Raw genomic sequence first — 21,793 nt, 5'->3', positions numbered from 1 at the left:
CTGGGGGCTAAGGGGTCCTCTCCCCACCTTATGAGGAGGAAGTCCTTGGTCATGTCACTGAGTTCCTTTTCCTCACCTGAGCCTGGGGCTGGAAGATTCCCATTCTCAAAGGGCAGTCAAAAGGTTGAACAAAGTATCGCATGTGAAGCACTCACTAGGATACCTGGCATGTGGTTAAGTGCCCGATATGGTTATTATAGGGCTCCCTGGTATGAATTCTGTTTCACACCACTTCCCCGAGACCAGTAACCCCAGGTGTACAGTCGGAGCCCAAACTGCATGCTCTCTGCTGACGACATGAACCCACAGTGAACAGGAAGTCATGTTAACTCAGTCTCTCTAATGCATAGATGGCAGGAATACAGTCACCAATTAAGATGAGAAAACACCGATTTAGAAGTCATTTTCTTGAAGCACCAACCTTTGATTCCAGCCTTACCTTCTCTCTGTTCCTCCTCCTCCTCAGAGAACACACACGACACTTAGAAATAATATATTTTTCACTGAATGAGTCAAATTTTATAAAGGACAGTGCCTGGCACACAATAAGCACTTAAGCAAGTATTAGCTTTAATTTTCACCTATTCATTCCTCTAGGGCTAAGAAATAAACCTGGTTCTAACATTAGCAGTCTATGCCCCTCACTTCCTGAGCCTGACCAACTTCCTTCCCGCTGTAGGTCAGGGAAAGGAGCCACCCTGGTGGTGGCCGGGCCTATCCTTTAGCAGGAGCTACAGCACATAACCCTCAAACCACTGTCTGTACCTGCTCCCTGTCAGCGGCCCTCCCTGACGGTCACCTCATGCAGCCCTGAGAGAAACAGGTGACAAGCGGAAGGCAGCAGGCCAGGCTGCAGCCCCAGGGGAGGAGACCCCTATATGCGCAGGAGGCAGAATCCACAGCCAGGCTTGCTTGGTCTGGCAGCAGCTGATCTGTTAATTCCTCCTGTAATACGGGAGAACTCTCGGAATCTCCAAGTGTTAAAAGCATAATGAGCTGCACGTTTGATCTCTGTCCCTGCTTGCGTTTTAACCTCGGAAGTCAAGGGGGAGCCCTCTCGCCTCTCCCCTCATTGACACTCGGCTTTTCAATGGGGCCTAATTGAAGTCTTTACTCCAGGAGATGCTATACAACCACAGTTATTCCTAACCGTCTTGGCCACAGGAACAAACATGACTGGAGTATGCAAAGCCAGCCCCAAACCACTTTAGAAAGCCCTGGGGGTAGAAGGAACAGGCTGCTGCTCAGAAGGTCCCAACATATGACTAGCATCAGTGTAGCAATTCTTCTCTTGTGGTTTTCCCACCAGCCTGCCAGATGCCCAATGGTCCCAAATGTCAGCCTCGAACTTTCCAATTCAACTGTGGCAGGCAGTAAGGAAGTGGTAACAATCCATGTGATGAGAATAGATCACCCGTCTCCTTCTTCCTCTGGTAAGGCCCTAAACTTCTGCTAGAGAGAAAGGAAACGAGCATCCAAGGACCAAGCAGAGGGAGGATGGACAGCAGGGAAGGGGGAGACATGGAAGCCATCCCAAGGAAAGCTGCCAGCTTCTCCCCTCCATGCTCACTATACACAACGGCACTCTCCAAATCACCCTGGCCCAGGCCAGGCCCCTGCCCAGCACTGCCAGCAGCAACAGAGCCCAGAACGGGAGAGTGAGTCCTGGACAGAGGGACTTATTAGGAGAGGCTAGTTAGGAGAGGATGAGTGGAGGCCACATCCTGGCAGACGACACGCTGAGTACACATTAGTGTCCCCTCATCAACAGGACATCTTGGGCAGAAGCTGTTGTTGTTTAGTTGCTAAGCTGTGTTAGACTCTTTGTGATCCCATGGGCTGCAGCCCACCAGGCTCCTCTGTCCACGGGAACTCCTGGGCACAGGCAGAAGTTACCTGCACACAGAAGGCCCTCAGAAGAGACAGAAGTGGATATCTGAGCTCCAAGGACTGGCAGAAGCCCAGGACTACAACAAGATACTCTCATCAGCCTTGATAAAGAAAAGACAGGGCAAAGAGAGATGACTTTCACCCAGACCATTTCTATTTTTATGACAAACGGCAACCTTGGGTTAGACACTTTCTCAAAGTGCACAAAGCAAGACTCAAGGGGAGAATCAACTGCTTAGGAACGACACGGAGGCCTCTGGGGAGTCCAGCTTGGCTCCTTTTTAAGCTTCCTGCAGGAAGGTCTGAGGACCAGGTAAAGAAGCAACAACTGGAGCCTCTCTGCTATGTCTGGAAGGGATCAACCACCTCTCAGGGCTGTGGCTGAAAGGCAGCTGCATGACGGCTCTGCCCCTGGCCACGGTTACATCACCTCACCCTTCACCCTTCCATCTCCCCGGGAAGGGCCTGACAGCACTCCCTGCTGTGTTTGGGTCTGATGGATGGGGAGGTATTAATACAAATCAGTACACTGTCCTGTGCTGATCAAGCAGGTGGTGATACCACAGTTATCTCTGGGGATCAGAATGCCTGGGTCTTGGTCAGCTCTGCACATAGAACACTTCTGGAAGGCCTGCCCTCCTCCACGGCTCAGTGGTACCCTAAGCACACACTGAGCACCCACACACACAAAGCTACAAATAAAACAGGGTCCCTGAAATCTTAGGACCTTCTAAATGGGTTATTTATTACCCCCAAGTAACCATGGTGACTCAGACCCCATGCCTCCAGTGAGAAATGTATTAAGTGCTATGGTATCTTCGGGAGATGCTGTCCGCCTCACTTAGGTTTCTGTGGGCTAGAAGCTGTAAGATGCCAGTCCTTGAGAAGGACCCACATGATGCAAGTAGGCAGGAAAGCAGCATCCAGGGTCCCAGGCCCACCTATCCCAGGTGAGGCCTAGGAAACTGGCGCCACCCTCACAGAGGCCCATATATATCCCTGGAGGGAGCTGGGCCAGGCCAACAAGTGATGTGGGGTGGGGAAGGAAAAAGCATTGTTCGCCTTGGTATTTGCCTGGGTTCCTCTGGCTTTGTGTCAGGTGGCTGGAGCCTGACATGAGCTGAGGAACTCATTAACATTGTGAAACAGCCTTTCCCCTTCTTTCCAAAAGCAGGCCTGTTCAAGGGGGTAGGGGAAAGCTTCTGGCTGAGGAAGTCAGACGGAAATGTCTCGTACCAGAGAGTCACCTGAAGTCTGAACCCCTCCCACACGCTCTCAGAGAGGCAGGGGACTGTGGCTCCCACCATTCCTCTGGCCAAATACCTGCTCAAGCAGAAACACTCTTCTCGCTCCTATTAACGAGGAGACCTTCTCATTTTTCTGAGAACATATTCATGGAAAACATAAACCAACTGTCGTCAAAGTTGTATGAAATCAGGAAATGGAGCGGCCGGGAGAAGGCTGCCATGTGGCCGGATGTTATGTATTTCTAATTAGTGCTATACATCTTTCAACAGCAAGTGTCCTTCTGCTGGGAAACACAACACACTGCCCTTGTTATTGTAACTGTCAGAGAAGTGCTTAAACAGATAATCTCCAGGAAAAGTGATAAACACGGCCCCTCTCCCACCCGTGTGTGCACGACGGTGCTGCCAAAGCAAAGCTGTGCTTGACGGCTCCAGGATGGCAGAGTGGTGTCCTGCAGGAAATGGGAACGAGGCGGGAGCAGGGAGAGGGGAGCGGCGCGGAGGCGAGGCAGGCCCACCTGCCCAGACCCGTGGAGCCCGGCCAAGGGACCGCAGTTCAGAACCATCACTTCTGATCAATTCCTGGGTCAGGGGGAGATCTGGAGGAAATCAGATCAGCAGGGCTGAGGTTTGGCTGGTCACGGAATAATCTGGTAGCAACAGACAAGCAGAGTTGGCCTGGCACACACAGCCAACCTCCTAGCAAAAGAATGAGAGGCGTAATGAAGAGAAGACACGGGACAGATGACACGTAAGTCTGATACCCCCACGGCCACAGAGGGCATTCGGAGGGCACTGGGGTCCACTCGCCATTCCAGCAGAGAGGACCAACTGTTTGCTCAGCGGCTTCACTAACAGCCAGAGAAAAATGCAGGCAAGACCACTTATTCACTGATTCCGTCCCCAACGGCTCCTCCCAGAGAGAGGAAATGAATGGTCAGTCACCTCCAAACTAACACCACCTGGAGGCGATTTGTTGGCTCTTATCTTTCAGACATGAGGCTGCTTTTCTCATGAGTCAGTCACCAGTCAGACACAGAGCTGGCACCACTCCTGAGCAGCCCACCAAAACCTCCCCGTCTACAGGAAGTGGGCAGTGAGAGCGTCTTTCGACTGCTGCTGCTCAAGACACAGAGTTCCCTGTGGCAGCTGCTGGCTGACAGGGAGGTGGAAGAGGCAGTCGCTTTTATAAGAACCAGACAAAAATCTCACAGCAAAAGCAGAGATGTCCACGCCATCAGGGCATCACTTTATTCCCCAGGGAATAAAATTCATCATTCGAGAGGATGATGAATGAGTCAGAAAAATCAGGCACCAATACAGCCAAACTATATTCATGCACAATGGCAGAACATAGGCTGACTGGGTGGAAGGCAATCCAGGACGTATCCCTGAGCAAAATGTGTCCGAGACAAGACAGAGGAACATGGGAGGGAATGTGTCTTCTCTCTGAGACCCTACTGTCCTTCTGGATTTTCCAGGATTATAAACTCTTTTTTATTTTTTTTTATTTTTTTTTTTAGGATTATAAACTCTTTAACTTTCTCTTAGCAAGCGGGTAGATGTCGGGACAAAGGAAATCCCAGCCTCCCGACAAAGTGACCTCTCCCACTGACTCCACAGTTGTTGATTTGGCTCAATTGTGGAGGTACGATGGAAAACAGGATACTGTCCATGAGAAGATGATATTCTAATAAGGAAGAAGAGAATACTACACAGACACCCAAATAACTGTAATTCAAGACCATGTATTATGGCATTCCATAAGGAAGGCGGAAATAAGATGCTTTCTCTAACTATTTCCTGCTAGTGTGTATCACGGAAGGTTTCATGGAAGAGAACACATCCATGCTGCAAAAGATGAACAAAGATGGAGCATGCTAAAGAGGCACGCAGGTAGAGACACACCAGCACGTACTCTGACAGCAAGCACTATATTCGGCATGTCATAAAACAGGGACCCATCGCACAGGGCCTGCGATGCCAGGGCAGCAAACACAGGCTGGACCCAAGAGGGAGTGAGGAGGTCTAGCTAAATCTAGCTAAAGCATTTAGGATGGATTAGCGTAGCTGGAAAAAAGTGACAGGGAGGCAAACAGGCTGGGAAGCTAAGAGGACGTGAACTTGCTTGAATGAAGAGGAGTGACATGTAGAGCACTTCATAAACTTTATAATGCCAAATAAATGTAACATCTTTCTTAGAAGAGAGGTGGGAGAGGGGACTGAAAGGCGTGCACAGATGTGAGAAACACTGTGGAAGGAAAATCAAGAGAAGAGAGAAGAGAAGATGGAGATGATGCGGGGAGGAAAGGACCCTTGCTGATAATCTTGGCAGGTTCCAGAGGATCCTGAGATCCCAACAAGGGAAACACCCACCAAATGAGATCCAGGAGAGGGGCAGAAACTGGGACTGTGGAACACCTGGAGGGAGGGGGGCTGTGCGGCACGGAGTCCCCAGGCTCCCGCCCACTTGGCTCCGGGCCAGTCCTGTCTTTTCAGAACAAAGACACTTCAGGGGGTCAGAAATACTTGAGGAAGACCTTGCAGAAGGAGGCCTGGGAAGTCTGAACGGGCTCTCCCTGTGGAAGCCATTAGATATTCAGCACTTCATTTGTTTCCAATTCTTGTAGGAGCGCAGCTCCAGGCTGTGGGGTGAGAGGCTCCCCTCTGACGTAACCAGGAAGCAGCTGCAAAATTAAGGAATCCCTCATGACATCATAAAAAGGGTCGATGGTTTACTGGGGAAAGTATAAAAATTAATTACATATTCCCACATGACCCCCTTCCCCTAAATCTGTACACACCCCCTCCTACCTCCACGCATTCTCTCATCAACAACAACCAGAAGCCACACTGATGAGCAGGGCACGAGCAGGGCAAACAGAACCCAGGAAGAGAAAGCTCCCTGGTGCACCCACTGTCTGCACCACACTGGGGACTGGACAAGGAATGCCTAGTCCTGGAGTTTTTATGCATACAGCATCCTTCCTCAACAAAATTATCAGCCCCTTGAGGACAAGAGCTATGTCAAGACTTCACATCCTTAAAAATTAGCACCATGAAGTGGTTCAAGAAACGATTGCTGCTCTTAACAGCAGGTACACTTGCCTCTCCATTTGTGGATCATAAACGATGATTCCACTGTGGCCAGAAATAATAACTAAGATATAGGGAGACCTGTACAGAGCATATGTGTGTGTGTATGTGTTTATATATATGTATATATATAAAATCAAGGAGCTTTACAAAAGATCTGCACAGGAGGTTATTCTCCCTTTCTGACAACTGAGAAAATAGGCTCAGAGAAGTTAAATGACTGGCCCTAGCTCAAAAAGCCAGTAAGTGTCAAACCTGGGATTTGAGCCCAGTCTGCCTGCTCTTACACATATACACTGTTTTCATACCTTGTGGTTTTTTCCTTTAGTTGGTTTCTGTATATTTTTTGGCTGCGCTGCTTGTAGGATCTTACTTCCCTGATCAGGGATTGAACCCAGGCCCTCAGTAGTAAAAGTACTGAGTCTTGACCACTAGACCATCAGGGAATTCCCCATACCTGGTTCTCAAATGCCTGTGATTCAAGTTTCAAACTCCAACTCTTCTTCTCTCCTTTGCTATGAACATAAAAACCTCAGACTACTCCACAGTTCTGTACCAAAAGCTCTGCAATAACTATGTGAAAACTGAAATTAAAAACACCAACATTGCCGAAGAAAATGAAATATTTAGGTATGCTGCTGCTAAGTCGCTTCAGTCGTGTCCGACTCTGTGTGACCCCATAGACGGCAGCACACTAGGCTCCCCCGTCCCTGGGATTCTCCAGGCAAGAACACTGGAGTGGGTTGTCATTTCCTTCCCCAATGCATAAAAGTGAAAAGTGAAAGTGAAGTTGCTCAGTCGTGTCCGACTCTTAGCGACCCCATGGACTACAGCCTATCAGGCTCCTCCATCCATGGGATTTTCCAGGCAAGAGCACTGGAGTGGGGTGCCATTGCCTTCTCTGTACTTAGGTATAAATCTAGCAAAATATGAATAGGATCCTAGGCTGAAAGCTACAAATGCTGATGAAAGAAATAAAGATGACCCAGAATAAGTGGAGAGACTTATTAATGTTCATGGATCGGAGAATCAATATTGTAGAGATATCCATTCTGCCCATAAAGATTTATAGGTTTAACACAATTACTATCAGAATCTGGGCAAAGATTTTTGTAGACAAAAACAAACTTCATCCTAAAATAAAACTTTAACCTTTATACAAAAAGGCAAAGGACCTAGAATAGTTAAAACAACCTTGCAAAAGAACAAACTGGGAGGAGTCATTCTTCCCGATGTTAAGTCAAAGAATGACTGCCTTTTCAACATATGTTTGCTCAAGCAATTAGATATCCACAAACTCAGATGTTCTTCAATGGATGAATGGTTAAACAAATTGTGGAATATCCATATTATAGAATACTACTCAGCCATTAAAAAAAAAAAAACTCAACCTAAATGTTACACCTTACACAAAAATTAACTGAAAATGGATCAAAGACTTACATATGAAACATAAGACTATAAAACTTTTAGACAAAAAACAGAAGAAAGTCTTCAGGACCTAGGACTAAGTGAAGATTTCTCAGACTTGATGCCAATGTCTAAAAAAGGAAAATTGATATGATACATCTCATAAAATTAAAATCTGTTGCCCTACTGTAAGACAACGAAAAAGCAAATTACAGACTGGAAAAATATATTTGGAAACTACGTATCTTACAAAGAACTAGTATCTAGGCTATATTAAGAACTCTTAAAACTCACCAATAAGAAAACAAATTGTCCAATTAGAAAATGGGCAAAAAGAAAATGGGCAAAAGACATGAACAGACATTTCACCAAAAAGGATATACAGGTGAAATATCAACACGTGAAAGGCTGTTCAGTATCTTCACAGTTTACACCTTTACATTTATATGGGATATAAATATATACAGTTATATTCCACTAGGGAAACAAAAGTTAAAACTACAACGAGACATCATTAAACACCTATTAGCATGGCTAAAATGACAAACAGTAACAACACCAAAAAGCGGTGAGGGTGCTGAGAAATCGGACCATATACACATAGCCGATTGGAATATAAAACGGTACAGCCACTCTGGAAAACAGTTTGGCAGTCCTTTCAAAACTAATAATACACTTATGATATGACCCAGCAATTATACTCTTGGGCATTTATTCCAAAGAAATGAAAATTTAAGTTTGCACAAATACCTGTATGCAAATGTTCATAGTAGCTTTATTCACAATAGCTTAAAACTGGAAACAACCCAAATGTTCTTCACTGGACATATGGTTAAACAAACAGTGGAACATCCATACTATGGAATACTACTCAGCCTCATAAAAGACTACTGATACAGGCAATAACATGGACAGTCTGTCATGGAATTACGCTGGGTGAAAACAGTCAATTTCAAAAGATGACCTGCTATATGATCCCATTTATATAATATGCTTGAAATAATGCAATTGCAGAGATAGAAAACAGGGGTTAGCATCTGGGGATAGAAGGGAGGGATGGTTCTTAGAAGGTAGCATCATGAAGGAGCTTTTGCAGCGATGGAACGGTTCTGTATCTTAATTGTGAAGCAGTTACATTAAACTACCTGTGTAGGGATTACCCTGGTGGTCCAGTGGCTAAGACTCTGAGTTCCCAATGCAGTGGGCCCGGGTTCAATCCCTGGTCAGGAAACTAGATCCCATATGCTGCAACTAAGAAAAAAAAAAACAAACACCCTGTAGGCTGCAATGGAGATGGAAGATGCCGTGTGCTACAACTAAGACCCAAAGCAGCTAAATAAATAAAATTAAAAAAAAAAAGAAAACAACTACCTGTGTGGTTAAACTGCACACAACTACACACACACACACACAAGAGTGCATATATAACTAGTGAAATGTGAATAAGGTCCAGGAGTGTACCAATGTCAATTTCATGGTGTTGACACTGCACTAAAGTTATGCAAGATGCTAACATTAGGGAAGGAGGGATGAAGGGTGAACAGGACCTCCTGTGTGTATCAGTTCAGTTCAGTTGCTCAGCCGTGTCCAACTCTTTGCGACCCCATGAATTGCAGCACGCCAGGCCTCCCTGTCCATCACCAACTCCTGGAGTTCACTCAAACTCATGTGCATAGAGTCGGTGATGCCATCCAGCCATCTCATCCTCTGTCATCCCCTTCTCCTCCTGCCCCCAATCCCTCCCAGCATCAGGGTCTTTTCCAATGAGTCAACTCTTCGCATGAGGTGGCCAAAGTATTGGAGTTTCAGCCTCAGCATCAGTCCTTCCAACATATATATATTTTTTTCTTACAATTTCCTGTCAATCTATAATTATTTCAAAACAAAAAATTTAAAACAAGTAAGCCGACAGACAAAACCCAAAAAGACTGGACACAGGATTCCAGCAATGTTTCTCTTTTACACAGAAAAGGACGACTAAGACATTCTGAGGATAGCTTCTCAGTTGAGAATCCTTTCAACCCCTTGTTCTCATGTGCTGCCCGGCTTGAGATGCTGGACATGCCCATCCGTGTGGTTCCTTATCTGGACTGAGCAAGAAACTGCCAGGGGCAACCAAAAGCAAAGTAAGAAAAAAGAAGGGAAAGTTCACTGAAAACAGAACTTCTGTCCAAAGAATAAGGAGTCAAGCAGGAGAACTCCATCAGCAAGGCTACGACTCATCGGAGTGGCAAAATCCATGACAAGCAGCACTAAGTGAAGGTGATGAGAAAGTGAAGAAAGAGGACAAGAACGAATTGCAGAAGCTAAGTGAGCTGTTTAAACATGTTCTTGCTGTTCAAAAAATAAGTAAAGGTATAAATCTCAAACAAATGGTATGTACATTCTTCAAACAAGGGCAGGTGGGGTGGGGGGAGTTGTTTTAATGCACAAGTCCTAGCACTGTTATCTTCATACATGAAACTGCTTATACATTTTCAGGGCTGCACTGCTTTGGACTGTTAATCAGATGGATATTAAGATTTTTTCAATTAGCAGCATGAGCTACAATACTATTTTAAACTGCTCCTTTGCCAATAAATCTGTAAAGATCAAATTTAAAAAAATAGATTTCATTTAAAAAACTTACTTTTTAAAAGACAAAAATAAAAAGTCACAAAAATTTTCTCACTGGGAGAAAATATTTGTAAAACATATATCTGACAAAGGACTCTCATCAAGAATATATAAAACTCTTCCAAATTAATAAGATACACCAAAAAATGAGCAAAAGACATATGCAGATGGCAAATAAGAACATGCTGAACATGTACTTCTGATAAGATGCTCAACATTAGGGAAATCAAAACCATGAGAAACTCTACCCCAACTAGGATGTCTATGATCAAAAAAACAGAAAATAACAAGTATTGGTGAGGATGCAGAGAACGTAACTCCTTCCTTACACATGGCTTTAGGGATATAAAATGATACAATCACCCTGGAAAATAGGTGGGAAATTTCTCAGAAAGTTAAAACAGATGACTTAGGTATACCACTCCTAGGTACCGACCTAAGAGAAGCGAAAGCGTTATGTTCACACAGACTTAACACTTGATCGCATACAGCAATTTTATGTGTTAACAGCCCCAAACGAAATAAAACCAATATCCATCAACAAGGGGATGGATAAACAAATTGTGGTATATCCACACAATGGAAGGCCAGTCAGCAATGAAAAGGAACAAACTCCTGTATCACTCAACAATGCTGATGAATGTCAAAATCAATCTGGAATAAAGGCAGGACAGAGGGAGGGTGAGGAAGGGCGGAGAGAACTCACTGTTGAACTTCAGAAAACTGAGATTAATCTACAGTGACAGCAGATCAGTGGTTGCCTGGGACTGGGAGGGGACGGTTAGGGAAGAATAGATTACAAGCGAGCACAAAAAACTTTTATTTTAAGGGTGAAGGATATGTCCACTATCTTGACTGTCATGATGGTTTCACAAATGTGTATATTTATATATATATATATATATATATATAAATATATGTCTAAATTCATCCAACTTACACGCTTTGAGTATATGTGGTCTAAAATACAGTTACATCCCAGTAAAACTCTTAAAAACATTTTTTAAATTAGGGGAATCAACTCTTCAGATTTCTCAGAGTTTATAACTTAGAGACTGATTTAATCAAGAAAGGTGGACATCTACTGAGTATCCAACACATACAAAGGCCCTGAATAAGGTGTTTTGTCTACGGCCATACCACCCTGAACACACCCAATCTTGTCTGAATTGGGTGTTTTGCACACATAACCCTTATACTGAGAAAAACACTGCAAACTGGCATTGACATTCCCCACTTTGTTGTTTTTGTTCAGTCTCTAAGTCACGTCTTACTCTCGGAGACCCGTGGATTGCAGCACACCAGCCTGCACTGTCCTTCACTATCTCCTGGAGTTTGTGCAAACTCATGTCCATTGAGACAATGATGCCATCCAACCATCTCATCCCCTGTCATCCCCTTCTCCTCCTGCCTTCAATCTTTCCCAGTATCAGTTTTTCCCAGTATTGGAAAAAACTCATTTCCAATGAGTTGGTTCTTCACATCAGGTGGCCAAAGTATTGGAGCTTCAGCTTTAGCATCAGTCCTTCCAATGAATATTCAGGATTGATTTCCTTTAGGATTGACTGGTTGATCTCTTTACAGTCCAAGGAACTCTTCAAAGAGTCTCCTCCAGCACCACAATTTGAAAGCATCAACTCTTCGATGCTCAGCCTTCTTTATGGTCCAATTCTCACATCCATACATGACTACTGTAAAAACTATAGCTTTGACTATATGGACCTTTGTCAGCAAAGTGATGCAGCCATGAAATTCCCTACTTTATAGACAAGAAAACAAAGCTTCAGAGGGTAAGTTAACGCTGTTCATCAAGGTCACACAGCTGATATTAATAAATGGTTGAGTGGCAAATTCAAACCTTTGGTCTGGTTGGCTGCAAAGCTCCTTATGGAGCTGTAACATAACTGCTACCTTCTGAAGGCACGGACATGACCTCCAGAGGTGTTAGGCCCTCTCCAGAGAGGAGCTTGGCTTTCCCTCTTCCTCGACATGGAGCTCTAGAACCAAGAAATGTCCTGGGGACTTTATTGATACATCTTGGCAAGACAGATGGCAAACCACTTCTACTCTTTTCAAGGAAAATTGAAAACACTTTTAAATGAGTGCTCAGCTTTTTCCAGGAAATACCCATGCCATCTTAGAAATGGAATTCCAATAGATTTCCTGGGAAAATTCAATCAATTGCCAATGAAAACGTACTCTGGCTATTTCCACCTTAGTTATATCTCCAGATTGATATTTCCATCACTCGGAATTTCCAGCCTGATTCCAGGGTTATTCATTGCACGTCCCCTCTTGGGCAAGCTGAGCTGCTGCCAGCAGAATGGCATGCTGGCACCAGCCAAGCCTCTCAGGAATGGGGCCCAGCGGAAGCATGCCTGCCACTCCAGCGTCACATTTGGAGGAGTTACAAGTAGATCTTGGAGGACAGTGTCTCTGCTTCTACACTGCTTGCCAGAGGTTTGGGGAAGCTTGTCTCTCTCCCAATATTTGAGTGAAGCAAAGGAGGCACAGAAAAGAGTGGCAGCTTCTTGATTTCACATCAGGCAGCTAAATCCCTGTGGAATGCCATCAGGAGATCTGGGGAGCCTTGAGCCAGAAGTTACTTAAGGTTGTAGAGAAGAGAAGCAAAAGAAGCTTCCTAAGAGGCATGCCCATTGGCTAACCTAGAGAGAAAACTTCTGCTGTAAAGCTGTGAAGGAATTAATGCAGCTACATCGCTTCTGATGGAGCAGGCAGAGGTTTGGCATCTGATTCAAGCAGGTTGAAACCCACCTTTGTTGGTATGACGTTTCAGGAGCAATTTGGGCTCAACGTAAGTCAGTGAAAAATAACGCCAGCAGACACCTCATTCAGAAGAGGCTCCTTCGAGATGGCAGGCAGCGGAGCAGAGAAATGTTCAGCTTTCATTTTAACAGATTAACTCAAGTTATTTTCATTTTATGGTTTACTGAAGGATGTTTTAAAAGAGTTTGACAGTTTGCAAACAAGGCCAAAAATAAAACAACCCTGAGACAGGTAGGGCAGAGAGGTACCTAGAATAGGAAGGATCTCTTGGACTCCTTTTGAGAAGCTTCCAGAATGCAAAGATTACAGCCATCACACAAATTTGGAGGAGTCAGTACTGAAAATTGAGGCCAATGATGAAACATAATTCCTGGGTGGATTCCTCTTGAGTATCCAGATCTGCATGTTCATCCCAGCCTGCTCCAGCAACTTGCCTTGAAAAGCTCCTCAAAGCTGTACAATCCAAGATCAATGCCCAACCTACATCAAGTAAGTAATGACTTTATCCAACCCCACCCACTGTGGAGCATGTGTTTTTAAAGCAGAAAAGAGATCAACAGAATGATAGCTAAATAAAGTAATTATGCCAAGGAAGAAAAGTGAGAAAGCACTCCGTGAAGGTGACTAGAAACCCATGGGGCACCAGCTAGTACCCTGACTGAGAAGGTCTGCAAAGAGATCCCCTTTAGAATTTGTATTTGTATTTGTATTCAGCTTGTCAACAATACTGGCTGAAACCTATATACATTGCCTTAAACTAGGTTTAAACTTTTTAGTTTATACTTATTATTTTATACTTCAGTATATACAGTAATGTAATATACATACAGTACAGACAGTATCCATACATACAGTGTAACAGTATATAACAGTATATGCAAGGTAGGGCAATGTATATACAACATAGGGCAACATCACCTACAATGAATAACATTAAATGTAGAAAATTAGGACCAAGAAGAAAAATATAAATATGTCAATCATGCAGGTTAACAATCTTTCATGAATGATCTTAAAATTTGCCTCTGGATTTTCCTGGCAGTCAAAGCAGAAAAGGAAACACCAACAATAGTATACTTGTCAGTATTGGAAAGGAATAAGTATATCAGTTCCTCAGGAAAAACAAATCTTTTCTCAGCACTGAGTTCTAAACTTTTTTTTTTTTTGGCCTCACCGTGCAGCATGTGGGATCTTAGTTCCCAGACCAGAATCAAACCTGTGCCCTTATACTGGAAGCTTGGAGTCTTAACCACTAGACCACCAAAGGGAGTCCCTAAAATAATTTTTTAACACTGACTCTGTCCAAAGGATACTGTGTGGAAAAGAAAAAAAAAAGCAATAATCTTGGAAAGGCCTTTATAACACATGGCATTATACCACATACTATTAAAAGATATCCAAGAAATATTATCCTGAAGTTATCTGTGTGGTGAGACAAAATAATTATATATCACAGTCTAAGAATGTTTTTCCAAAAACACAGACGTAGGAATATTCTATATATTGATAGATAAATAATGCTTTAAGAAACTCTTTAAAACTAAGTTAAAATAATGCTAAATTAGGAGACTGTAATTCTTATTCCAAAAGCCTCCACAAAGGGTTTCCTTAAGTAGAGAGATCGCCGATGTCTAACATATCTGGCCAACAATCAGTCTGCAACACGGACCAAGGGTCAGAGAAAACCAAATGCAAGAGCCACTTGCAGTTGATGATGAAAGGCTGCAGTATCCTAAAATTCTAAAGAATCTTAGATCAATGGGAACATGACATACGCTATAAAAGTCTTATTTTAAGAAGACCAAATGATACATTAAAATATATACGCTCTTAAATATATACATGCATAAACATAATGTGTGGATATGAAAGGGAAATGGTCTAAACTGTAAACTTTGATTTATGTACATTTTTGGGATATTTCCAAAACAAAAAGTTCAACAGCATGCTATAGGGCAAAGCGATTTAAAAGCTAAATTTATATTTGAACATTGGTGCTGAGAACAAAGCTCAGTAATTCTGGGATTAGCACCCCCTGCCAAACAGGCAGCCTTTAAGCACCAGCTCAACTTCATCTTCTTGGTGAGATTTCCTCCGTTTGGAGGACAGAACTGACCTGCTTCTGCTTAGTTCAAAAGACCTAACAGATTTATTTTTAGAGCACTGCCTTGCCCCTTAGAGTGGGCCCAAAAGACAAGTGAAAACAGCCAAGAGGAAATAAAATAGCAAACCTGCCGCCTCTGTGGCCCTGAATGGCCATTCTTCCACCCTCCCTCTCCGAAACCCACCTCTTTCCTCTCCATTGTCTAAGTCTTGCCTTCAAGACCCAACATACATTAAACCTGTGCTGTGCTCCCTGACAGGCCTCCTGTGTCTGGGCTCAAAGCAGTTCCATCCATAACATGCCCCTAGCAGGTGGCTCAAAGTCACTCCAGCACAGGATTTATCAAGCTTCCCCACTAGGCCGGAAATCCCATGAGGGTAGGGTCTACAGGCAGACTCCTGTAAATCCCAAGCACTTGCCACAGTGCCTGGTCAATGGAGACGATCTGTTCTGAGTAGTACCTCACTAAGCGGTGGACTAATCCATTTCCTTACGCACAGTCAGCTTTTACTAAGCAGCCACTACATGGGACAGCCCTAAGCTAGGCACTGAGCTTTCAAAGAAGAATCAGACATGAAGCTGGACCCTCAAGGAGTTGAAATCTAATAGGATCCCCCACGCATAGTTAACTATGAACCAAAGAAAAAGTGAAAACTACCTTAAGAGATATAGATAATGTGTGAAATGAATGAAGAAAGTCACCATTACAAAGTTTGGACAGGAAAAGCCTGCAAACAACCTAAGTGTCCATGACTGTTTAAATAAATTATGGGACATATGTAAAATAAAACACATAGTCATTTAAAAGGGTCAGATAACTGTTAAAATACGATATACAAAAATGATATAACAGACCTACTATTTACTGAACCTTTACCATTTGCCGGGAATGGGGGCAGGCAGAAGGAAGCAGAGGTGCAGAAAAAGGCTTTCCTGGCTTCAGTCCCTTTTGCAGGACAATACCCTTGTCCTCAAGTTCCTTGCAATACATTTCCTCTCTTGCTTAAGCTACTTCAAGTTGGTTCTTGTCATTTTCAAACACTCCTAACATACATGGTAAAAAGGACTAGACAGTGGGGCTGACATTTGTTAAAGCTCATCAAACCGAGCGCTTAAAATCTGTGCTTTACTGTTTTACATAAATTACATCTCAACTTAGAAACAGTGAGACCAAGACAGCATGAATAAATGGAGGACACTGGTACCAGTAAGAGAACAACTGCACTGGAGGAGCAGTTCCGGGGCAGGGGTTGATCTGGTGCATTGCCCAGATCCCCCCTCAGCACGAACACGCTCACTCTCCCAGCTGGCAGGAGTACTGGCAGCCGCAGATTTCAGCTGATCCCTCTCCCAGACCTGCTCTCAGCTGAAGAAAAGCGCTTCTCCAATGTCACTCCCCCTTCCCAGCCAAAACTCACATTCGTCGACTGGTGGACGGAGGGAGGGTGTATAACGATTCAGCCCTGTTGGCCTAATCTGGGACTACTCTGAAGGGTTAGCCCCTTTAAGCAGCTCCACAGCTCCGTACAGGACTGGCTAAGGCCTCTGTTAGATTTGCAGTGAAGTTTAACTTCTCTCTGTTCCCCATCCTGCTTCCATCATGCCCCCTTGGGTAGTGGTCCTGAGAGCATTCCCCAAATAACTTCCTGGGGATGCAAACCTCCATCTTAGGAGTATGCTTCCTGGGAAACCTGACTTGCAACATGTGAGAAACAGAATGAATCAATTTTTAGCAAGCTTGAGATTCCAGGTAAAAACATCCAACAAGGAGTTACAAATGTGGGCTAGAGCTCAGGAAAGTTTTGGGCAGGAAAGAGATTTAGGAGCGATCCACAGAAAGGTGACAATTAAAACCATGGGATTTTACAATACACCAATGGGGAAAGGCTTGAGAGAGGAAGGCCAAGGTAATAAAAAGGGCTGATATTTCATGTGTGGATAAGAAAGGGAAGACCCAAGACACAGGCAGAGATAAGGGGAGAACAGAGAATACAGTCATTATCACCAAAAGCACTTCAAGAAAGTCTCCTGTCAACAAAGGCAAATACTACCAGAAGAGCGAAGAAGAACGAGACACGACACAACAAATGCTCAACAAACCTTGGTTAATCAAGCTGAGTGGGACACGTGGCCTGCAGGGCACTCAGCTTTTGCTGGGTTGTTTTTGGCAGCTTCTGTCCTACAGCGACAGGCACAGACTCTACCTGAGTGCCCTGAGGCAGATCCACCGTTGGATTGGTAAGCAAAGAAAAGCTGAAACGGTCCAGTACATGAATATAAGTGAGCCAAGACAGAGTTCAGCTGCTTAAGCAATTTGGAAGAAACCTTCTTCTGAAAGGTTTCTTTCAAGAGTATTCCCAGGGATCCTCTGAATTAACAGCTGGGATCCTTGAGAAGGCTCACTGTCCCTATGGACCAAATTCAAACCTCAGTCAAATCCACAGATATTTAAATAGACTGATTCTAGCACACTTTTTTTTGAGGGGTGGGGACAGAAGGCCACAGGTATAAGGAGGGAGGGGGGAGGTAATCACTTACAGACATCAGTGACATCATCATTGCTTTGAATACAAACAAACAAGCTCTTCTTAGCCATGGCACCCTAAAGTAAATGACATCCCACACAAACAGGTGTTACGTGACCTCCAGTCCTAGACCGGAGTAAACAATTTTATTTCTGCCCCTGTGCCCGACGTAACTAGGCGTGATATTCAATGGCACACTGGCCTTCCCTGTTTTCCTTTGGTGTGGCTGAGGGATTCTCACACCTATGTCCCTTACCCGAGTCCTGCAATCCAAGGCCAAGGCATCACAGATGCCCAAGAACTGGTGTGGCTCTACTTCCTGCAGAGATTTCAAACCTGTCGGGAATTCCGAAAGTCAGCACCAATTTCAAATCTGATCAGCATCTCTGAAAGTCACAGTTACCATACAGCTGAATAAAATATTTTTTCATAAATTTAACGCCAGTGTGTCTGTGTTTGGAAACTTTGAAAATACATGTTGTATGGTTTACTGCACTGGAAAAGGTGCCAACAGAGTTTCAAAGGAAGGGAAGTGTATAACTGTTTCCTTTCAAATGCATTTTCCAATGGGATCCATTCAGGGAAAAGGCTGGAACTAACTAAAACATTATTAAAAACTGTTATGGAAAGAGACAGGGAGATGGAAAAAGATAGACCCAAAAAGCGAAATACATAACCAAGAGTGAGACAGACATATGAGGAAAAAGAAAGGGGATCTGGGCAGAGAGACAGGTTGGACGGGGAAGTAGGGGGAGACGGAGTTTTGTCTGGCAGTTGCCGTTCGTGGCCTCATACTGCCGCAGATCAATCGATCCGGCCTGCAGCGCTGCTGGCCCAGTGGCACAAGACAAACCACAGAGTTGGCTTCAAGCTCGGCGCTTGCGAACTGCTGACCTTCAGTTTTCAAACCAAAAATATTCTTTGGGAAACGGTAATACCAGGTTCAGCCCAACCAGCCAAGCAAAAACAAGGACTACTAACCTGAAGTAACACCCTATTCGGTTACATCAGGCACCAAGCCTTCACAGGCATCAACTAGGAAAATCGGCAAACCTGAAACCACACCCCACCAAAAGCCAACTCCAGATTCTGACTCAACCAAATAGACAATGATAGCCAGAAATGCTAAAGCAAGTGACATGGTGTTTCAAAGTTGGCTTGACCAGGACCTGCTCCAGCAGGAAGGCCAGTCCTTGCTCACAGAGCCAGAGATATGGCAATCCTTTCTGAGGTCACATGTGCATGACTCCAGTGGAATCCGCATGCAATGCTGAGGGCAGGGTTTGGCACTGACTTACAAGCCATTACATTTCTAGACAAAGGATTAACAGTTTGTAGTGAGTTGTTTTTTTGGTTTGGAGTGTTTTTTTTTCCCCCCTGTCTTTTTCTAAATTCATCTAAGTTAGGGTGATGCTAAAATCTATCTCCTAAACTGGGATACTTGTGAGGGCAAAAGGGCGTGCTATTAGTAACTCATAAACAGGGGCAATCACTGGGCAAACCAGGACTTACCATCACCTTAGCCTAAGCCATAGTAGTTGTTCTTCTCTCTGGGTCAGTATTATACAATTTCAGCTCTGAAGAATCTTATTTAAAAAGCCAGGACTGCTCCTGATTAGTGCCAAAGCACTTTTTGAGCTCCTCCAATGGAGAGGTAAACAAATCAATTAAGTTAACTGCAAAAACTAACAAGAAAGATTGGGCTTGACAATCAGGATTCTGGAGAAGCTAAAAATTCCAGGCAGCAGCTTCAGGGGAAAAGGGAATGTGCCACAGATGGAGCTGTGGAGGCTGATCCGCCCAGCCTCTCAGTGCTGGGCCCTGATGCCTCAGCCAGCTTCAAACGGCGAGTGGAGGGCGGGCAGACCTTGGTGCAAGTTTGCTGAGTTCCAGGCCATCATTCTTGAGGGTGTAATAACCATGGGCTGTAGCACACATGTTGAGGGATGAGGGAAAAAAATAAACAGAGAGACAAAAGAATGAGGATGCACTGCCAATTTCAATTGTGCAGCTTTTATTTTTAAATGCTTATCAAGCTGAGAGAGAGCAGAGTTCTTGGAAAACAAGGTTTCCTTTTTTCCAATGCCAGCGTAAAACACCCTCAAGGACGGGCACTGCACAGACTGTAACAACAAGGAACGTGGCCCTGCACCCTCCCAGCAGCACAGCCCGCCACGGGTCCCACGCTGCTCTGATTTCGGCTCAACTGAGAACTTGAAATAACAGGCCCACTGCCTCTGGTAAAAACTGCTCTTTTTAAATTTTTTATTAATCTCCAAACTGGCTGTGTTAGAATTACAGCCCATTACCTACTAACTCTCTTCACTAATAAAATAAATTTGTAAAAGGCCTAATTACTACTTTTACTGAAGTACACTGCCTGGGGATCAAGTACAGGAAGCCAAGGACTCAACCAGTTGTCAGCGAGACTGGGATGGGGAGGGGGCCCGGGGGAGGATATGGAGTCACCAGAGGGAGGGGATAGGAGGGCCGCAGAAGAGGCTGAGCCCGTGCCCAAAAAGACACAAAAGGCCACTAACCCTGCTGTTGTTCTGAACAGCCTCGAGAGGATCCATGCCATCATGGCATTTTGGGAGGCCTGTCACGGGTTACACAGGCCTGTGCTGCCCACGCCCCAGCTCAGCAGAAAAAGCGAACTGCAGTCCAAGACAGATGGATCCTGGCCGGACTCTCAGCAGAGAGCCTGGAGAGTCTGACCAGTAAGGAAATAAACAACCATCCTTCCCACCTACCCCTCTCTCTCTCCTTGCCTCCCCACCCCCAAATCTAGGCCCCCAAAGAAGAAAAAGACACAAAACAACAACAAGTGCGGGCAATTGCACAAGAGCTGTACCGTGAAGGCGAGGCCGGCTGCATCGACTTCTGGGCCGTGCCCTGCACCCCATCCCAGAACACTGATTACAGAGCTGGAAGCGTTCCTCACCCGCTGAGCCAGCCGGCCCCTCATCCAGGGCTGGTGCGGTGCAGTCTGACTAGAAACGAGCAGTCAACTCTGACACGCTCATTTGTAACAGAAGGTGTATATGAGACAAACTAGTCCAAGCTTAGAGAGAAAGGAGGAACAAGACGTGACTGTCATTCTTAATTGTCCACGAACAGCCCTCGAAGGCAAATCCTGTGCCTCTCTGAGACTCTGATAAACAGTATTTCTCCTCCAGAGAAAACTAAAAAAAAAAAAATCAAGTGCTGCCAAAGAACCTCGTTTTTAAGGAATCCTGATAAGAAAACCTGCCATGGCAGGTGAGTGAAGCCTGTGGCGGACACGCCTTTTGGGGACGACCAGACTGAAACCTGGCAGCTCACTGAGGCGGGGTCTGCACTAACTCTCAGCATATCACATGCCTGACCCTGAAGGAAGGACTGAGGAATGATCTCAATGGGAAAAACCCGACAGCAAGGGCTGTGACACCAAAGCCACAGCTCCGTGGGCCCCTGGAGCCTCTCAAACTAAGCTGCCAGCTAGGGAGCTAACACTAGCTTTGGATATAATGCAGCTCTGGTAGAGTAATTAATTTTTTTCTTAACTGGGATTACATTAATTTTCAAGGACTAATGGAGTCCAGCTGTAATGGGAAGAGCGGCTGTCGATGCACAAAGGCACTTGTGCGTACAACATTATAAACACACACATACACACACACACGCGCGCGCACGCACACACACACACAGACCTATAAAAAGGATCCACTATAACAGGATATTTTTAGTTTCTACAATGCTGCACTAAAAATACAGCCCCGGCTGATACATCATGGCAGAACTATTCTCTCTCTGTCCCTTCAGGAACAGTTTAAAACATTTATTTTTGTTTCCTTTTTGCGATGGTCAGAGTAGAGAGAGAAAATAGCAACTCATTGATAAGAGGAAACGAGAGAGACATGAAAAATTGAAAACTACCTAAAAACTCATGGAGAGGTTTATTTTATTAGTTCTTAATAAATATCTTGCAGATTTCCTCAGGAAATACACCAGATCACATGTAAAATAGTTTGATACTGATGTCAACTGCATCAACATATGAAGTCTATTAGGGTGAAGCCACAGCAGGGTGATCAGCGTGCTGAAAAACTCCACAGTACTTGGAGGGAGGAGGGGGG

At 44.5% G+C, this 21,793-nt stretch overlaps 1 protein-coding gene across 8 annotated transcripts in view; it reads right to left on the bottom strand.

The window, feature by feature from the left end:
• SMG6 (SMG6 nonsense mediated mRNA decay factor) overlaps positions 1 to 21,793 on the bottom strand; it is a 201,254-nt gene that overhangs the window by 108,912 nt on the left and 70,549 nt on the right. Inside the window, exon 1 of one of the 8 annotated variants that reach the window (XM_010861318.1) lies at positions 17,932 to 21,762. The exons of the other annotated variants lie outside the window; for them this stretch is intronic. The gene's annotated coding sequence lies outside the window, so the exon portion shown is untranslated. Of the gene's footprint in view, positions 1 to 17,931; positions 21,763 to 21,793 lie in introns of those variants that run through there. 8 annotated transcript variants of the gene reach the window in all.

Source organism: Bison bison, unplaced genomic scaffold, assembly GCF_000754665.1.
Source record: "Bison bison bison isolate TAMUID 2011002044 unplaced genomic scaffold, Bison_UMD1.0 scf7180017864472, whole genome shotgun sequence".
Lineage (NCBI taxonomy): Eukaryota > Metazoa > Chordata > Mammalia > Artiodactyla > Bovidae > Bison > Bison bison.
Note: the sequence above shows the minus strand (reverse complement) of the source record. Positions and strands in the feature narration are given on the sequence as shown.